The 19571-nt window shown below is 35.7% G+C and overlaps 1 protein-coding gene across 3 annotated transcripts in view; it reads right to left on the bottom strand.

Annotated features, from left to right (window-relative positions):
• UBE3D (ubiquitin protein ligase E3D) overlaps positions 1 to 19571 on the bottom strand; it is a 194178-nt gene that overhangs the window by 86933 nt on the left and 87674 nt on the right. The window lies entirely within an intron of this gene.

The following is a 19571-nucleotide window of genomic DNA, read 5'->3' as shown; positions in this document are numbered from 1 at the left end:
TGCAATTGTAATTAATTCTAGAAAATTTTTACTTGCAATCAAAATGTGAGACAAATTGGGCCTCTATACCATGTAGTTCACTACCTTAAAAATATTTTCTACACGTTTATTTTTACTTTATTAATCTTTTATTTCCATTCCCTGACTCAAATGGGAAAATCAAGCTCCAAATGATTTACTCTGTCAAGCTGGTATTTGCTCTCCCTTGTCCTTCATTTTTTCCATTTTAAATATTTAAACCATTTATTCCCACTTTTTGTTCTGAGATGATTGCAGCATCACATGCGTTTGTAAGAAATAAAGTGATGCTGTCTATTCTTCACCCAGTTTTCCCCAATGGTAACATTCTGGATAACTACATCAACATTGATATAAATCACCAACCTTTTTAAACCTCATGTATAAACACGCATTCATTTGTGTGTTTCTGTGTGTATTTACTTCTAGGCAATTTTTTTTTACATGTACAGATTCATGTGGCCACATTAACACTGAACTACTGATCCATGACAAGGATCTCTTAAGGTAACTCTTAAGAGGCACAGCCACCTCCCTTCCTCATCTCCTCTACTCCCTACCTAGGGCAATCACTAATCTGTTCTTCATCTCTGTAATTTTGTTATTTCAAGAATGTTACATAAGTAGAATCATATAATATGTAGTCTTTTTTTTTTTTTTTTTTTTTTTTTTTACTTAGCATACTTCTCTCAGGATTCATCCAAATAATTGTATCAATAGTTTATTTATTTTTTCTTTTTTAAAAAGAGATGGGGTCCTGCTCTGTCACCTAGGCTGGTGTGCAGTGGCATGATCATAGCTCACCGTAACTTTGAATTCCTGGGCTCAAGTGATTCTACCACCTCAAACTCCTAAGAAGCTGGTTCTAGAGGCATGTGCTACTACAACAGGCTAATTTATTTTTTAAAATTTAAGAGATGGATCAATATATTGCTGAGGCTGGTTTCAAACTCCTGGCCTCAAGCAATCCTCCTGCCTCAGTCTCCAGAGTTGGTGCAATTACAGGTTACTCAACTCCATATCCAGCTTTCATTCCTTTTTATAAACTGAATAAATTTCCATGGACTATAAACACAGTTGTTTATCCATTCATCTACTGAAGGACATTTGGGCTGATTTCAGTTTGGGACTATTATAAATAATAGCTATGAGCTGCTATGAACATCTGTGTACAAGTTTTAGGGTGAACATTAAGTTTTCATTTCTCCAGGATAAAAGGCCCCAAAATCCAATTGCTGGGTGATATGATATGCACATGCTTAAAATGTTCTTAATTTTAATGTAATCAAGCTTTTTACATTTTAAAAGCTTACCATTTTTGGTGTCCTGTTTAAGAAATATTTGCCAAATCTCATGTTGTACTGATTCACCCCCTTTTACCCTCCCTCGCTTCTCCCTATTTCCCCTCCCCTCCCCCACATCATTGATCTCTCACTTTTAATGGCCACTCTCTGCCCTCTAATCAACTGCTCTGGCACTACTAATCCACTCTCTTTAATAGTTATATAATATGTCAAGGTATGTGTGTCTAAAAACTGTACCTTAGTTATCTTTGCTCCCAGTTTTCTTTCCCTGTTATGAACAATGCTACAATAATGTCCTTGCTTACATTTCCTTACATTCTGGTACTTTCAATTGTTAGGAATAGAGTTTCAAGAGTGGTAATATCAGATTGAGGTATATATGCATTTTTAAATTTTAATAGATATTTCTGGAAAGTCTGTGCCAATTCACATTTCCACAACCAGTCATGAGAGTACTTTTTGCCTCATACTCTTTCCAACAGTGAACTAACAGTTGAAATTTTTAAAGTTTGATGGAAGTAAATGTATTCTGTGCTATTCATCTGGTTTATATTTGCTTAATACTAATGAACTTGAGTTTCTTTTCATATATTTGTTGGCTGTTTGGATTTGCTTTCTGTGAATTGCATTTTAAAAATTTTATCTTATTTTTAAATTCAGTTGCAGAGGTGTTTCACTGTACAGCTTCAGGAATGCCATCAGTAGCCTTAATTATTAGTCCTTTTCTCATCAGTTTGTAAGTAATACGTAAAATCAAATTATAAATGGCAAAACATACAATTATTGTAATTGAAATCAGGAAGTAGAGAGGAGTGGTCACTGTCATTATTGATTAACATTTTCTTATAAAGGAGATGTTAAAATTAATCCCCTTTTCCCCTGGTAATATGACTGTTTTACCTAGAAAGCCTGAGATGCTATGTTAACAAGAGTAAAAAAAAATGTGGCCAAGATAACTATGTAAAAAGCAAGAATCTCTATTCCACAGGGCAGGGGTGGGGATGAGGTGGGGTGGGGTGGAAGTGAGCCTAAAAATAGTAAGCAAAAACATTCCTCTTTTACAACAAGAACATCATGGTAAAAATACTTAGAAACAGGCCAGTGCCGTGGCTCACGTCTCTAATCCCAGCACTTTGGGAGGCTGAGGTGGGCAGATCGCTTGAGCTCAGGAGTTTCAAACCAGCCTCAGCAATATAGTGAATATCTCTATTAAAAATACAAAAAAATAGCCTGGCATGGTGGCACACACCTGTGGGCTCAGCTACTTGGGAGGCTGAGGTAGGAGGATCCCTTGAGCCCAGCGGGTAGAGGTTGCAGTGAGCCAAGATCATCTCACTGCACTACACACCCAGCAACAGAGTGGACCCTCTCTAAAAACAAAACAAACTTAGAAGTAAAAATTAACAAAAAATACAAAGAGCCTGCAGAAATTAAACTATATAACCTTACTCAAGAACATAAAACAAGACATGAAAGAATAGAAAGATATACTTAAATCATAAGTGTCAGTGGTCCCAAAACTTATATTTTAATTTAATGCCATTTCAGTCAGAATCCCAAAGGGGTTGGTTTTCATCAGAACTGGATAAAATAATATTACTTGTAAGAATAAATGTTTGAAAATGACCATGGAAAAAAGAATGCTGGTAGGCATACTTGCTTTCTGGACTAAAACGTACAATAAAACCAATGTAATCAAGTTAACGTGGTGTTGATATAGAGGCAGACAAATAGATCCATGGAACAAATCACAAAATCCAAAAGTAGACCCTACTGAAATGTAACATATTTCCTTGGTATTTACTCATGATATACTATGACAATTTAAGGACAGAAAAATTGATCATTTATTAAGAGTGATAGTTCAAATAACTGCTCATCTGGAAGAAAATAAATTTAAATACCTGTATCATTTTTAAAAATAAATTCAAGATGTATTACAGGCATATATGGAAACATAAAATAAATCGTGCTAAAAAAAATCTAAAAAAACTACAAACCCATAATCTACACGGGTTTTATAATTTTTAAAAATTGTATTGGTAACAAAAAAATTTTACATCACAGGCAGACAGCAGAAACCCCTTATTGACAGAAAGAACTCCTACAAATTTATAAAAAGAGGACAAAGGACAGATTTCATTTTTTAAAAGGTTTCCAAGTAGTGATTTTTAAACAATTTTGAAGGTCGTAGGTCTCAATGACAATATGGTTAAAACTAGGGACTCTCTCCCCTCAACAACATTCATCTTTACGAAGAACATTTTGCATATAATTTTGGGTGTTTCTCAGATCACCCCTGTCTCCAAGTCCATTCATTCCCTTCTTTGATATAAATGGAATCATACACTATGTGGCCTTTTTGGTCTGGCTTCTTTCACTTAGTATAATGTTTTCAAGATTCGTGGACCCCTGAGTAAGGATCACTGCTTTTCGGTCAAAATTCTCTTTTTCTAATTTACAATTTTTTGACAAAATAATTTAAACAGCTCCATTTTGAACTAATTATATATCATAATATTTGTTAGCATATTAATAAATATAATCATTTAGGAAAAGTTTTCAAAAAGCAAGTCTCTTGGCTCACATTTTTACTATGTTCTATTATACTACCAGAGGAGATCAGTTAAAAACTTAGGAGGCTGAGAAATGCATTTCCAATTCTCTAATCACCCTCCTGAGTAACTGGCAGTCAAAGTATGTGGGTTGAGACATAATTAATTAGGTCCACTCTAATAACATTCTCATAAGAAAATCTGACACTTGGCATTACTAGATTCCCTGTCTCATAGGGGCCAACCCAGCTGACACTTTCATTAATCAGCATTATCCACTCTGTCCCAAAGTGGAAGTCCTTTGCCAGTATGAATACAAAGTGTTTAGGATGCATAGGTACGAAGCAAGGATTTAAGTTTTTCTTTCTTTCTTTCTTTCACTTTTTTTAGAGACAGGGTCTCGTTATGTTGCCCAGGCTAATCTGGAACTCCTAGCCTCAGGTGATCCTCCTGTCTTGACCTCCCAAAGTGCTAGGATTATAGGTATAAGTATAGTGGCCTTTTTATTTTTATAAATAGCTCTTGATGTCTTTTTTTAGCTTATTTTAGCAAGAAAGAATTTTAAAAAGATACATCAGGAAATATGTTGACATTATTAACGTGGATATTATCTGTATTGATAAAATGGCATTACTTATTTATAAATGCTTTATTTGGAGTTGTATTAGAGATATTCTAGATGTTTGATGTTTTCTTCTTTGATGATTTCCTAGACCTCGTATAACAATTAGGTTCTCTTAATTTTAAAATTCAAATTGGTTGGCAGTGACTGTGCTGAAATAGATGGTGAGACCGAGACAGACGGTGAAACCATGTCTGGTCTCAGCAGAAAAGTGAGAGATGATCTAGCAGAACTCTCTCAGTCCATGCTTTGAGAACAGGGTTCTGGTTGTCAGCATCATATCCAACCACAGAGTTCCATTCCTACCTGCACAGAGTACCATCATCTTCAGTATCCTTGGCTTCCCTTTACACCTCTTCCCAAATCTATCCTCTGATGCCCTTCCTTTGGAAACCCAGATACCGTTCCTTCACAAGAGGGCAGTTGGCAACGGTATAACTCAATTCAGATGAAGGCGGCCTGGCCAGTCTTGGTATCTTAGCTACCAGTGAATGAATTTCATAACCCTAAGTCATAAGTGGCTTTCTCTGACCCATTAGAAGATAAATCCAAATGACTAAGAAGTCTGTCCCTCCAAGAGAAGAGAGTAGAATCCAAATACCAAGATCTCATGCTCCTTGTGAAAGAGCTCTTGATTTTGGAAAATGCCCTCAGGTTTAAGCCTTTACCTTTTGTGAAGTCACAGGTCAGTGTAACTCTAGTAGAGTTGATTTTAAGTTTGCTCTTAAAAATAATCACATAAAAGCATAAGCTATATGTTGGAAATATCCTGGTTTTAGTTCACACTTAAAAATGTACATAGTTCTACAAATTCAAATGTACATAAAAATATAGTTTGATATTCTTTGTTGTATTGTTTATGATGCAGACTGCTGTAATTTCAAGAACTGATATAAATAAAATGACGCACTTTAAAACATTTTCTATTTTTGAAATCTGAACATGAATCATTCACATAACCGAAAATTATATTTTTAAAAAGAAATACATGCCTAGTCTATCCTTCTAAAGTAACTGTTCTCTTAAATAAGCTATGATAGAAATACAATCATTACCAGTTAACTTTGAAAACACATCTGTTGAAGAGTATTGTTTTAAAGAATATGCTATGAAATTATTTTCAAAAGCTACATAAATGAGAAGCTACTAATGTTCTGAAATCTGTTGTTTCTGCACAGGTAAAAGTTTGTTCAGGAATCCCCAAATTTGTATGACTGAATAAAAGATAATACCACGTTATAGTGCAAAAAACAAGACAACACTGATAACACCTATTTTATGTAAGGTAGGAGAATAAATTTCCAAGTTATTTGGCATAGAAAAAAATTCATTTCTACCAACTTGGATTTTATTATCCTGTAAGAATTTGATTTGTATACACCTAGATAAGACAAATATAACCAACAAAATCTACCAGGTCAGTCCTTACAGTCTACTAAATTTTTTATCTGTTATTTACTCATTAGCTGACTTGTAGAGAGATCTGATAAATTGAAACTGGAAAATATGCTCCAGTTTCATTCAAAAGTTTCATGCACTAAAAGGCATCTCCCCGAAGATCATTTTGAGTTGAAGAGAAAAATATTTGCTAAGTTTTTCCAAGGTAGAACAAAATATTTTTAAATGGCAGCTTTTGAAACCTAAGAAGAATTTCATTGAAACTTCCAGAGGCCACTATTTTTTATTAAAAATAATAAAATTCTTAGCTTCTCTTTCCTTGTTACCACACCCTTAACATGAGCTATCTCCGATAAATGGATTTCATTATTCTATATTCTGTTCATTTTGAAGAGGCTAGCCTCAGTATTTGGTACCAAGGTATAAAAAAGACCCTTAAAATGTGGGTAATCATTCCTGTCCAGCAGGGGTACCCAACCCTCAGACCACAGACTAATGCCAGCCAGTGAGCTGAGCAAGCGAAGCTTCATCTGCATTTACAGCCACTCCCCATCACTTGTATTACCACTTGAGCTCTGCCTCCTGTCAGATCAGCAGTAGCATTAGATTCTCATAAGAGACTGAACCCTATTATGAACTGTGCATGCCAGGGATCTAGGTTGGGAGGTCCTTATAAGAATCTAACACCTGATGATCTGTCACTGTCTCTCATCAGCCCCAGATAGGACTGTCTAGTTGTAGGAAAACAGGCTTAGGGCTCCCACTGATTCTACATTATGGTGAGTCGCATAATTATTTCATTATGTATTACAATGTAACAATATTAGGCTGATGAAAAAGTAAGTGCAGTTTTTCTCATTAAAAGTAATGGCAAAAATTGCAATTACTTTTGTACCAACCTACAACAGAAATAAAGTGCACAATAAATGTAATGTGATCGAATCATCCCCAAACTATCCCCCCACCACCACCCTGGTCTTTGGAAACACTGTCTTCCACAAAACTGGTCCCTGGTGCCAAAACGGTGGGGAACTACTGCTGTACAGTGTATTTGTGTACTGTGATCCCTAAGTATCTACAGGGGAGTAATTCCAAGATGCCCCCCTGCAACACACTCACATACATACAACCTGCAAATAACAACATTCATTGGTATTCGCTACACCCTTAAAATGGTGTAGTGTTTGCATATAACCCACACATATCCTCCCATAAAAAAACATTTCGAGATTACTTATAATATCTAACACAATGCAAATTCTATGTAAATAGTTGTTACATAGTATTTTTAAATTAGTATTATTTTTTATCGTTGTATATTTTTTTAATGTTTTTTAACCCCTGAATATTTTCCATCTGTGGTCGGCTTAATCCTCCTATGAGGAACCCGTGGATGATGAAGGCTGATTGTTTCACTTGGTGTGGCAGGGGGTAGGGAAGGAGTTAAATATAATTACTCAAGAAATCAATATTCTGGAAACATTTTAAAGTAATTGTAAGAAAACTGTGAAAGGTAAGTAAGCACCTGAATTTACCAATGTTAAAAGAGCTTTAAAAAAAAAACTTGTCCTTTTTAAAAAACATATTGTGAATATTAAAACATTGTCATTCTCTGAATCAATTCATACTATAATGAGAAATATTTATGAATGTTAAAATGAGGAAAGCTTATAATTTTTAGCCTGGGGAGTCTAGGGTATAGGAAGAAAGCACAGCATTTCTTGATGATCTGAATAAAAACGCTTATTTTTTTACTTTAACAAAAATATCACTTATAACCAAAATACTTTTGTTCAAATTTCGATAAATATATCTCAAATACATAAACTTGCTTTAGTTTAATAAGATAAAAACATAGATTTTTCAGTGTAAGTAGCAAAATTATACTTTTGATATCTGAGTTCTTCTCTTTATTAAGACTCCAAGCATCTTCAATTTTGCTTCCTAATTACTTACAATATTGAGTTTTAGAAACTAGCAAAAAATAAGTAATTGCTTTAAAGTAAGAAATCTCTAAAACTCAAGACTTAAATGACTGTAGATCTAATTGACATGGAAAGATGGTCATTATATTTTGATAGGTTTTTTTAAAAAATGAAGAACAGCACATGTAACTACGCTTAACTTAGGCAAACTTAAATTTTCTAGCCATATCCTTCTGTGTATATGTACATAAAGAGATGTAAGCAAAGAAGAGTACCAAAATACTAGCAGTAGTTGTCAGTGTGGGCTACGAATATAAAAATTCTGCTTGCCCTCTTCTATTTTTTCTTGTATTGTTTCAAATAGTTCACAAGAAATATAAACTATTTTGGTGATATACACAAAGTAGAGTTACTTTTGTTTTGAGGATATATAAAATGAAATGTCTTTGAAAGCTTTAAAACATGGATTAACATAATTTTTTTATGAGAAACTGACCAAGTCATCTTAACAAGTAAACTTAATTTTTATTTGAATTAAGGTAAGTTTTAAAAAACTAACCTAAAAAGTAGTCTTCTCCATGAAGAAAGGTACCTAAGGTGCTAAATTTGGAATTTAAGATTTTTGTCATTAGCATCAGTCAAGTTGCTGTAGATATTAAAATGTATACAAATTGACAAATCTGGTGGTTGCTATTAATAGAATTCTTAGGTAACAAAGAATACAAAATAAGTAACACAAATGACAGACTATTTGGGGTGATCTGAGTAGGTATATTATCTATTATTAAGAGAAGTATTACTAAGAGATAAAGAGAGATGTTAATAGAACCAGGAAAATTTTTTTTTTTAGTTCCAGGAAAAAAAGCTCACATCCAAGATATGTAAGGCAATATTATTTCAGGTAATTTCCATTAACTAGGAACAAGGTAAAAAAAGCCCGTGTTACAAGAACAGAAAACCAAACACCACATTTTCACTCATAGGCTGGTGATGAACAATGAGAACACTTGGGCACGGAGAAGGGAACAACACTCATAGGGCTAGGTGGGAAGGGAGCCGGAAATTGGGAGGGGAGGGAGGGGGTGCGTGGGACGGGAAGGATGGGGAGGGATAACACCAGGAGAAATGCCTGATGTAGGTGACGGCTGTGAGGGGGAGATGGAGACAGCAAACCACCATGGCATGTATGTACTTATGCAACAATCCTGTAGGATGCAGGACATGCACATATACCCCAGAGCCCAAATACAATAAAAAAAAAAAAAAAAAAGCTCATGTTATTTGCCTTAGCACTTGGCAGAAACAAACCGGGTAACGTGGCTTTTTGGAGAGTTGGTGTCTAACCAAACAAACATTCAACCTAATATCCATTCAGATTTTTTATTATGCACAATAAAGTAAAATCATAGAACCCATAATAGCCTGGTGCTATGGTTGCATTAGGTCTTGCAGCTTAATCAGAGCCAGCTTAAGTCTTATCAGACCAAACAGCTGTTTTAACGGTTGGGTTTTTCCAAAATTAAAATATTCTATTCCTGACAGTGCCTAGCAACTCAACTGTTAAAACAGCTGCTCATGTTGAAGAGTTAAAAACTGAGTGTACATACAATTTTTCCCCCATTTACAACTGCTCTGAGATTCTTTCAGAATAGAAGTTCCTAAACTTCATACTGACATCTCCCAACCTGTGTTAAGTTTTTATGCTTGTATTGCCTCTACATCTGTCCTTCAGCCAATATTTCTGCCATCATCACCTGTCTTGGTGTTTGCTTTTTGTCTCCATCATACTCTAAACCATAATTGCCAACTGATGGTTTTGTTCTTCCCTCCTTAGAAACATCATCTGTGTGCTTTACATTTACTCCTCCATTGTCTTAGAAGCATTTTCACTTCCTCTGAAACAGGTGGTAACTCAGAGTCTCCAGGTTCTACTAAGTGAAATATTATTTCTAATGACTTACACTAGTACTACTAAGGTTAAAGAAGATAAAGGTAAGACCCTTAAAAATTATCCAGAAATGGTCTCTGGCACAGAATTTTCAATTTTAGTCACTTAATAAATGTCTTCAAGGCCGGGAGCAGTGGCTCACGCCTATAATCCCAGCACTTTGGGAGGCCAAGGTGGGCGGATCACAAGGTCAGGAGTTCAAGACCAGCCTGGCCAACATGGTGAAACCCCGTATCTACTAAAAGCACAAAAATAAGCCAGGCGTGGTGCGTGGTGGCAGGCGCCTGTAATCCCAGCTACTCAGGAGGCTGAGGCAGGAGAATCACTTGAACCTGGGAGGCGGAGGTTGCAGTGAGTCGAGATTGTGCCACTGCACTCCAGCCTGAGCGACAAGAGCAGGACTCCATCTCAAAAAAAAAAAAAAAGTCTTCAAAATGTTGCATTTTCACCATGATCCCTATCAAAGATGCCTATTTGTCTAATTTTCTGTGCATACAGACCTATTAACCAACAATTATATTACCTACAATGATTATTTAGCTTTAACAATATATCCAAGTCTCTACCCAACCTTTCTATCCACCTTTTCACCCATCTATTCACCTACAGTCTCAGCTTAAAATCCTTGCCAAGTGGACTGGATACAACAAAGCTAAATTGACTCTGATAAGCTCTTAATAAGTACAAAAGATATTGATCCTCATGTTGTAACATTTGCTTCATTCTCTCATAATGTCCTTACTCCTCACAAATGTATTGCATTACAAACTTCCCAGCACTTTGGGAGGCCAGGCAGGTGCATCACCTGAGGTCAGGAGTTTGAGATCAGCCTGGCCAACATGGTAAAACCCTGTCTCTACTAAAAAATACAAAAATTAGCCAGGCGTTTTAGCAGGTGCCTGTAATCCCAGCTACTCAGGAGGCTGAGGCAGGAGAATTGCTTGAATCCGGGAGATGGAGGCTGCACTCCAGCCTGGGCAACAAGAGCAAAACTCCATCTCAAAAAACAAAACAAAAAAGCAAAAAACCTTAGCTCCCAGGATCTGTCTAAAAATAGAATTACTACAGGACCCAGACTTATCAAACCTGAACATACTTACAAAAATGCTGAACACATTTCAAGATTACAAAATTTTCCCTGTAGCAGCTCCAGCTCTTCCACTGGGTTATATACGGAGAGATTCAGGCACATTAATCTCAGAAACAACCTCTCTCTCATGCCTCACATCTCAGTGGGAAAGGGCAGAAGCCAAAGACACTTCAACAAGTACAGATACCACAAATGAAAAGGTGCTCCCAGATCTTGTACCAGGCAACACGGTCCTGGGGCAAGTTGACACTAATGGAGACACTGGAGTGCTGAGTGAAACAGCTTGATTCTAGGGCTGGAAGTCATTTTAATAAGTCATGTCAAAGCCTAAATTATAAGCCTGGTAGAGCTAAATTTTCCTAATTAAAGGAGACTTTGAAATACTGGCTTTGCTGTCACTATCCTATTATCATAACGTCAGTGCAGAGACACCAAAGTCTCCTAACTTTATTTTCAAGTAAGTCTGCAGAACAGTGTTCATTCTTCCAGCTTACAGTATTGTTAGGATCAGGTTTGCTTTACAGGGCTAAACATAGAAAAGTTTTCATTTTTAATAAGAGCTTAGATAAATAACCATAAGTCCCAAAGGGCCTTGTTAAAGCAGCCTCATAAAAGTTTTACACTTGCATATGAGTTTGAAAAAAAACACAAATGTCTACCTAGCAGTTTGAGCTCCTGCTGACTTCTCTAGCCTTGGGGAAGTCATTGTTAAAATTCATATGTCTTGGTATTTCAAATGATTTAAATCAGTCTATTATGATAAATCACCATGAAGTACACCAAATGAAAGACACTGTTCAAACAAAAATTTCAATTTTAAATACATAAAATACACACAATGCACCCATCCGTATGTTTAAATAGCATTAAGGTTCTGATACATTACTCATCACCACATTTTATCCTCAGAGCCTAGCATGCAAAAACATATTTTGTACTAGGTGATCTATTTTCCCTTTCTTTTTTTAGGAGGTCATTTCAACATATTTTGACTCTACTCTTAAGAATAAAAGTCTATGGAGGAAAGGTCCAAAAAAATTGGAAACTAAATCAGTTGGAATAATATAACATACATAGTAGGTAATGTTAACATTTTATCACCTCCCTTACAACACCTGGGAAAATCAAAACTGAAACAGTATATTCAAAAGGTGAGCCAATGATTACTAGCAGAACAGAATCTTATGTACAAACAATGGAACACTAGAGAGGCCTTTTTAAAAGAGCCCCAGTACCTAGCACATCATCTTGCAATATGATAAATGCTTAATACACACTTGCTAAATGCTTTTTAAACCATCAAATAGATAATCTTTTGCGATTTTTATACCATTACAGGACGATTATCATTAGTGCCTCTCTGAACTTTGGACCAGTAACCAGCAATCGCCACCCAACTCTAAAATTGTGTAAAATTTCAATGATAGCACCTTGGAGTACATATTACCCTGAGGTGAATTTTGCTCCTCTGAACATTCCTAACATGTGGCTCTCTGGTCTTTGTTTGAAAAACTCCAATGACAGAGAAACTCACTACCAGGAAGTTCTCTGAACTGAGTGAAATTTGCTCTTCAGAACCTGAGTCCTTCAGAAAATATCTGACATTTAACATTTTCTCCTGATTTTTCTCTAAGCTAAACATTCCCCAAGTTTCTTCCAATACTGATTTCTTATTTATTTTTATTTGTATAAATTTATGGGGTAAAGTGCAATTTTATTACATGGATACACTACATAGTGACGTCTAAGCTTTTAGTGTATTATCACCAAAATAATCTACACTGTACAAATGAAGTAGTTTCTCATTACCTTCTCACACCCTTCCAACTCTCCAACATCTATCATTCCACACTCTATGTCCATGTGTGCACAATATTTAGCTACCACTTTTAAGTAAGAACATGCAGTATGACTGCCTGCTAATCAGTTGTCTCACTCACATTTATCATTCCACACTCTGTGCCCATGTACACACATTATCTAGCTCCCCGTTGTAAGTAAGAACATGCAGTATATGACTTCCTGTTTCTCAGTTATCTCACGCAAGATAATGGCTCCCAGTTGCATCCACGTTGCTGCAAAAGACATGATTTCATTCTTTTTCAGGGCCAAACAGCATTCCTTTTTTTATATATATCACATTTTCTTTATCCAGCCATCCACTGATGGACATTCAGGTTGATTATGTATCCTTGCTATTTTGAGATTTTGAGTACTGCTGGAATAAACATGTAAATGCATGTATCTTTTTGATATAATGATTTCTTTTCCTTTGGGTAAATACCTAGTAGTGGGATTGCTGGATTGAATGGAAGTTCTATATTTAATTGAGAAGTCTCCATACTGTTTTCTGTAGAAGTTGTTCCAATTTACATTCCTACCAACATTGTAAAGTGTTCCCCTTGCTCTGGATTCTCACAACCATCTGTTCGTTTTTGACATTTTAGTAGACATTCTGATTGGTGTAAGATATCTCATTGTGGCTTTAATTTGCATTTTCCTGATGATTAGTTATGTTAAGCATTTTCTCATGTTTGTTGAACATTGGTATGTCTTTTGAATAATGTCCATTCACGTCCTTTGCCCACTTTATAATGAAGTTATTTGAGATTTTTTGTTACATTGAGTTTTTTGTAAATTCTGGATATAAGTCCTCTGTCAGTTGCACAGTTTACAAATATTTTCTCCCCTTCTTCATGTTGTCTGTTCACTAAGTTATTTACTGTCCTGTACACAAGCTTTTTAGTTTAATTAAGTTCTATTTGTCTATTTTTGTCTTTGTTGCTTGTGCTTTTGAGGTTTTAGTCATAAATACTTTGCCTAGGCCAATGTCCAAAAGAGATTTTCCTAGGTTTTCTTCTTGTATTTTTATGGTTTTAAGGTCTTACATTTAAGTCTTTAATCTGTCTTGATTTCCATATGGTAAGAGATAGTTTCATTCTTACATAAGGATTTCCAATTTTCCCAGCACCATTTACTGAAAAGGGTGTCCTTTCCCCAGTGTGTATTTTTTTAATCTTTGTCAAAAATCAGCTGACTGCAGATATGTGACTTTTTATCTAGGTTCTCTATTCTGTTCCCTTGGTTTATGTCATTATTTTTATACCAGAACCATGTTCCAACAGTGATCTCATATCATATGGATGAGTTTCCTTACTATTCCAGTTTTTATCAACATAGTGATCATTTATTAAAATAATCCTACCATGATCTTCTTCAGTGACAAATGGAAATTTGCATAGTACCTTATATGGTATCCAATTCCTTCACATATATATTTTGATTTAGTGTTTATAACAACATTGTAAAATAGGGTTTCATTTTACAAACAAACTGAAGTTCAGGAGGTTAAATGAACATGCACATGTTTCTCCAGAAGAGCCAGAATTCAAGTCCTGGCTCCAAAGTGTTTTCTATCACACCTTTGAGGCTGTCTTGTTAGCTGTAAAATGGAGGTAATAATATTTGACCTTTAAGCTTCAAAGCTTTCTTGTGAAAATCAAAGAGATAACACATGAACATAGCATAAAAGGTATGTTTTTATTACCAAGATCATCCATATGCAGAAGATTTCTGCTCTCTTAAGTATATAATTTATGAATGGGAGCAGTCCAAGTCATAGGTGACATGTTACTGTTTTTTACCTCCAGAATGCAAAGCATATAGCAACTAAATGATCCAGTAGTATAATAAGACCAATGCTGCCTATAAAGTAGTAGGAAAGTCACTCATCTTTTGGAGTCCTGAATTCAATGAAGAAAGCATTTTCTTAAATTTTTTTTTTACTTAATTACTTTATTATGTGCTAAAAAAAACATAAGAATAATTCATTACAGGCATAAGCAGGAGGTAATTATTTGCATTAATCACTTCTTTTTTTAAATTATACTTTAAGTTCTGGGGTACATGTGCAGAATGTGCAGGTTTGTTACATAGGTATACACGTGCCATGGTGGTTGGCTGAATCCATCCCTCAGTCATCTACATTAGATACTTCTCCTAATGTTATCCTTCCCAAATCCTCCTACCCCCTGCTATCCCTCCCCTATCCTCCTCAACCCCCAACAGGCCCCAGTATGTAATGTTCCCCTCCCTGCGTCCATGTGTTCTCATTGCTCAACACCCACTTATGAGTGAGAACATGTGGTGTTTGGTTTTCTGCTCTTGTGTCAGTTTGCTGAGAATGATGTCTTCCAGCTTCTTCCATGTCCCTGCAAAGGACATGAACTCATCCTTTTTTATGGCTGCATAGTATGCCATGGTGTATATGTGCCACATTTTTTTTATCCAGTCTATCCTTGATGGGCATTTGGGTTGGTTCCAAGTTTTTGCTATTGTAAACAGTGCTGCAATAAACATACATGTGCATTTGTCTTTAAAACAGAATGAATTATAATCCTTTAGGTATATACCCAGTATTGGGATTGCTGGGTCAAATGGCATTTCTATTTCTATCTTGAGGAATTGCCACAAACTTCCACAATGGCTGAACTAATTTACACTCCCACCAACAGTGTAAAAGCATTCCTATTTTTCCACAACCTCTCCAGCATCTATTGTCTCCTGATTTTTTTTAATGATCGCCATTCTAACTGGCAAGAGATGGTATCTCAATGTGGTTTTGATTTGCATTTCTCTAATGACCAGTGACGATGAGCTTTTCTTCACGTTTGTTGGCTGCATAAATGTCTTCTTTTGAAAAGTATCTGTTCATATCCTTTGCCCATTTTTTGATGGGGTTGTTTGCTTTATTCTTGCAAATTTGTTTAAGTTCTTTGTAGATTCTGGATATTAGCCCTTTGTCAGATGGGTTGATTGCAAATTATTTTTTCTGATTCTGTAAGTTGCCAGTTAACTGTAATAACAGTTTCTTTTGCTGTGCAGAAGCTCTTAAGTTTAATTAAATCCCATTTGTCTATTTTGACTTTTCTTGCCAATGCTTTTGGTGTTTTAGTCATGAAGTCCTTGCCTATGCCTATGCCTATGTCCTGAATGGTACTGCCTAGGTACTGCCTTCTAGGATTTTTATGGTGTTAAGTCTTATGTTTAAATCTTTAATCCATCTGGAGTTAAATTTTGTATAAGGTGTAAGGAAGGGATCCAGTTTCAGCTTTCTGCATATGGCTAGCCAATTTTTCCAATGCCATTTATTAAATAAGGAATCCTTTCCTCATTGCTTTTGTCAGGTTTGTCAAAGATCAGATGGTTGTAGATGAGTGGTATGTTACTTCTGAGGCCTCTGTTCTGTTCTATTGGTCTGTATCTCTGTTTTGGTACCAGTACCATGCTGTTTTGATTACTGTAGCCTCATAGTATAGTTTGAAGTTTAGTAGCATGATGCCTCCAGCTTTTTTTTTTTTTTCCTTAGGATTATCTTAGCTATGCAAGCTCTTTTTTGGTTCCATATGAAGTTTAAGGTGTTTTTTTCCGATTCTGTGAAGAAAGTCAATGGTAGCTTGATAGGGATAGCATTGAATCTATAAATTACTTTGGGCAGTATGGCCATTTTCACAATACTAATTCTTTCTAACCATGAGCAAGGAATGTTTTTCTATCTGTTTGTATCCTCTCTTATTTTCTTGAGCAGTGCTTTGTAGTTCTCCTTGAAGAGGTTCTCCATATACCTTTTAAGTTGTATTCCTAGGTATTTTATTCCCTTTGTAGCAATTGTGAATGGGAGTTCACTCATGATTTGGCTCTCTGTTTCTCTGTTATTGGTGTATAGGAATGCTTGTGATTTTTGCACATTGATTTTCTATCCTGAGACTTTGCTGAAGTTGCTTATCAGCTTAAGGAGGTTTTGGGCTAAGATGATGGGGTCTTCCAAATACACAATCATGTCGTCTGCAAATAGAGACAATTTGACTTCTTCTTTTCCTAATTGAATACTCTTTCTTTCTTTTTCTTGTTTGATTGTCCTAGCCAGAACTTCCAATATGTTGAATAAGAGTGGTGACAGAGGGCATCCTTGTCTTGTGCCAGTTTACAAAGGGAATGCTTCTTTTGCCCATTCAGTATGATACTGGCTGTGGTTCTGCCATGCTGGTGTTCCAGACACCGCTGTGCTATGAGAAAAAAACAAAAACAAAAAACCCACTGTGGCCTCATCCAGGAAGTGGACTTTTCTGTATACTCTGGCTCAGATACTGCACTTTTCCATGGTCTTCACAACCGCAGACCAGGAGATTCTCTCTGGCGCCTACTACACCAGCACCCCAGGTTTCCAGCACAAAACTGGGCAGCCTCAGCCTCCCAAAGTGCCAGGATTACAGGCATGAGCCATCGTACTTGGCTGAAATGTATTTTTGGCTCTTTTTTGGTATCATTATGAACTCATGGATGTCAATATATATGTTGTTTTATCTTTATTAAGTTGTTATCCTTATTGAAGCTCATATTTACCCATTTTTTTCACCAGTGAAGCCTATTCAAGTTGTCTCCTGAGTCCTTTTTCACATGACCCCCATAATGCTTGATACTTTCTTTTCTATTATAACAAGATATTACAAGCTGTTCTTGTATACTACATACTACATCCTGTGATCAATCCACTTCTGGTTGGATCCCTGGTTGTTTTTAGTAGGGAATGTTATTTAGAGATAAAATAATGTAGGCCCTAGGGATGCACTGCCATTGGGTTAGTCAATACTTTTAGGCTTTTTCAGTGAACAGAGATAAAAAGTAGTATTTTTTTTTAAAGGTTAAAACAAACTATGTGCTTATTTTAATACTTCAATTTCAAATTCAGGACTACACAGTTTTATTTAATCTCATCAATCTCGCATCTGTAGTACTTTCTCTCTCTCATCTCAAAATCCCAGTTCTCAAGACACCAACCTAATTGCTCATTTGACTTATCCTAAAATCCACATACAATAGTCTCAGTTTATTACTACCACATTGTCACCAGTAATATGATTGTGAAAAAAGTCTTAAGATGTTTTTGTAGTTTCTTTTGTCATTAGGATATATCTGAAGAGAGATATACACTCCAATGACTGTGTTTTAAAGTCTCCTGGAATACTTTTTTGTGTGTTTATAAAACCAATTTCATATGCACTTTTTTTTTCCATTTCCTTTGGATTTTTTTTTTTTTTTTTTTGAGACAGAGTCTCGCACTGTCGCCCAGGCTGTAGTGCAGTGGTGCGATCTTGGCTCACTGCAATCTCTGCCTCCTGAGTTTAAAGCAATTCTCCTGCCTCAGCCTGCCGAGTAGCCTGTAATGGACTACAGGCATGTGCCACCATGCCCAGATAATTTTTTTGTATTTTTAGTGGAGACAGGTTTTCGCCATGTTGGCCAGGATGGTCTCAATCTCCTGACATTGTGATCCGCCCTCCTCAGCCTCCGAAAGTGATGGGATTACAGGAGTAAGCCATGGCACCCGGCTTCCTTTGGATTTTCAAAGGTGGTTTTAAAAATCGTATTTTGCTTTATAACTACGTAAAATACATACTTGTTCTCATGTCAAATCTACGAAACCAGATATATTTTATAAAACTTGTATCCTTGTTCTGTTCACTCTTTTCTTCCTTCCTTTATAAATTACTTTATTTAAATTTTACCTATTAGCCTTCGATTTTCAAAATGTAAGCAAATATACTCATAGTCTTACCATTCTTCAATAACAATAGTACACTATACACTTTTTTCTTCACCAGAGAAGCATACAGTGACATCATCATTACTTTTTATAGTAGTATGTTTAATTGAAAGAATATAAGTTATTTGGCCAGCCTCCTATTGATATTTTGGTTGTTTGATTCATTCATTCACTCAATCATTCATTTTATAAATAGTGCTCAAATGAATAGTTGTATGCACATGTTCTTTAATTTCTAGCCAATGTGAACCTGAAATAAATTCCTAGAAATGGAATTGTTGTATCAGAAAATAAATGCACATGTAATTTTGCCAAATTTCCCTCCATAAAGATTATACTATTTTTTATTTCTACCTAAGTATGAGATTTCCCATTTCTCAGTTTCACACACACAAAAAAAATATATATGTGGTCAAACTTTTGGATTTCTGCCAATCTAATAAAGCCCAAGAGAGTTTTACTTACATTTCTTTATTAGGAGTGAGGGTGAATATCTTTTTATATGTTTAGGAGTTCTTTTCATTTCTTTTCCGATGAAGTATCTGTGAATATTTCTACTCCATTTTTCTATGGGATTATTAGCCTTTTTCTTCATTTGTAGATTTTTAGAAATTGGAGACATTAGCCTTGGTCTCTGGTTTAACTTACAAAGTTTTTCATAGTTGTTATTTTTATTTATTTACTTTTTAGATACAGGGTTTCACTCCGTCACCCTGGCTGGAGTTCAGTGGTGATTATAGCTCCCGGCAGCTATAATCAGCTTTACCCTCCAGACTCAGGCAATCCTCCCACCTCAGCCTCCTAAGTAGGTAGGACTGCAGCCCTGCACAACCACATCTGGCTGTTTAATTTTTGTCTTTTTTCTTTCTTCTTCTTTTTTTTTTTTTTTATACTGTGGATAGGAGTTTTGCTGTGTTGCCCAGGCTGGTCTCAAACTTCACCTAGCCTCCTAAAATGATGAGATTACAAGTGTGAGCCACACATGCCTGGCGTCGTATTTATTCTTTATTTTTTTTACTTTGTTTATGATGCTTTTTTGTGTACAAAAGTTTTTTTTTTATTTCTATGTAATCAAATTCATCACTCTCTCTCCTTATTACTTCTAGAT

The sequence above is a fragment of the Sapajus apella genome, unplaced genomic scaffold (genome assembly GCF_009761245.1).
Source record: "Sapajus apella isolate SASKATOON/1434 unplaced genomic scaffold, GSC_monkey_1.0 scaffold6, whole genome shotgun sequence".
NCBI classification, from domain to species: Eukaryota; Metazoa; Chordata; class Mammalia; order Primates; family Cebidae; genus Sapajus; species Sapajus apella.
The sequence above is the reverse complement of the archived record's forward strand: the minus strand, read 5'-3'. Positions and strand labels throughout refer to the sequence as shown.